Source organism: Octodon degus, unplaced genomic scaffold (genome assembly GCF_000260255.1).
Source record: "Octodon degus isolate 3935 unplaced genomic scaffold, OctDeg1.0 scaffold00095, whole genome shotgun sequence".
Classification (NCBI taxonomy): domain Eukaryota; kingdom Metazoa; phylum Chordata; class Mammalia; order Rodentia; family Octodontidae; genus Octodon; species Octodon degus.
The window spans coordinates 6,292,353-6,293,996 of NW_004524671.1; the positions used below are offsets into that span (position 1 = coordinate 6,292,353).

A 1,644-nucleotide genomic window follows, 5' to 3' on the forward strand; every position below is an offset into this window, starting at 1 on the left:
GAAGAGTTTTGGATGTCCTTCTTCATTTCATCTCCAAACTTCCACTCACTGAACTCATCAGTCACAAGCCCAACTCTGTGAATGCTACTTCTCTGCTCAGAGACTTTCTGTGGCATCTCAGAGCTCTGCTCAATTACATGCAAAAACACTTAGCATCATATTCATTTTTTTTTGTAGTGGTCACCTTTTATTGAGCATTAATTCTCACTTAGGCTATGAACAAATTGAGCCATGATTAAGCTGTTCACAGACGGGAACAGAATGAGGCAGGCACAGGCTAGAGTGCAGAGTGCGCTCTCCACAGTGGCCCCTTTTCAGTGGTACTTTCGTCACCATTTAAATTTGAGTTCCTTGTAGGAAAGGCAGTAGTTAAAAAGCACGTAGGCTGCCAGCACCATGTTCAGCCCCTTGATGCTCCCTTTCTTCATGTTGACATACTTGTTGTAATACCGGCTGTAACCTCTGAAATGGTCCAGCAAGGCCCGTGGGGGAGAAATCCTGCATCAATATCCAGCTGGGCAGCTCCCCTACTTTCACATCCAAGGGACTCTTCTCTTTCAGTGGTACAACGGAAGCCATCTTGGAGTTCTGATGTTTGCTATAGTGGCTTAGCATCATATTCAAAAGGCTTTCTATGAATAGGACCCTGTGCTGAACTTTCAGACTGATCATGGTAAGACTCTACTCTAACTGAATGAAGTTAGTTACATGCTTTTCCTGAAACATATCTGATTTGATCTCTTGGCTTTACTCACTTGGTTCTCTATGTAGGAAATGAGCCTACTGCTCTATCTATGTTTGCCTTCCTGAAGTCCTTCATTGAGCAAGGATTCACTCAATCATTGAGAGCCTTTTCCTATCTCTCCCGCTTAGAATCACCTCATTCCCCTAAACATCTACATGATGCTCATGTTTTTATTATACAGCAACCACAAGTCATCATTATTATTAATGTGCAAGTTTCAGGAGAGCATGCACCATTTCTTAGCCATATTTTTGTTGGCACTACGCTTAGCACAGTTAAGCCAGTGCTTCCCAAACTATCTGTGAAGACAAAGTAGCTTTACAAACCCTGTACACTGTTCCAGGTTGAGAATAAAATGAATTATTAGAAAAATGGTAAAAAAATAACAGGCTTACAAAATATAAACTCAAATAACAAATATCTGTTATATTTGTCAGTAGACATACAATTGTTGTTTTAAAGTGTTATGAATGTGTCCAAAACTTTAATTTCTGTGTGTGTCTAGGTTCCCTCTGGAACTGAGAGGCCATAGACAGGCAGACCTTCTGGGTTACCTGAGCAGAGTGGCTTTGTCTCTTACGCTATCATTGTGCCAGTTAAACATGTGAATCCACAGGATAAAAATTTTTTTAAAAAAGAGATATTTTATAGCAGCTTTTTTATTGTTCTTTTCAATTTTTTATTTTAGGATCCATTCTAATGGAGTCCTAAATGACATAGGGTAATTATTAATACATCATGATCAAATTTACTCACATTGGCTAGCTGATTTGTGAATCTCAATTTTGATGCATTTAAACAAAACAACCCAAATGTGGTTTTGTTTGAAAAAAAAAAAAAAAGAAGTGTAATATGGGAGAATTGCTACATGCCAGAAATTCAGAGATATTCCCTATTAA

The 1,644-nt window shown here is 38.6% G+C and overlaps 1 pseudogene; it reads right to left on the reverse strand.

The window, feature by feature from the left end:
* Window positions 1-314: 314 nt before the first annotated feature.
* On the reverse strand, window positions 315-579 carry LOC101560501 (annotated as a pseudogene).
* Between the last annotated feature and the right edge of the window lie 1,065 nt (window positions 580-1,644).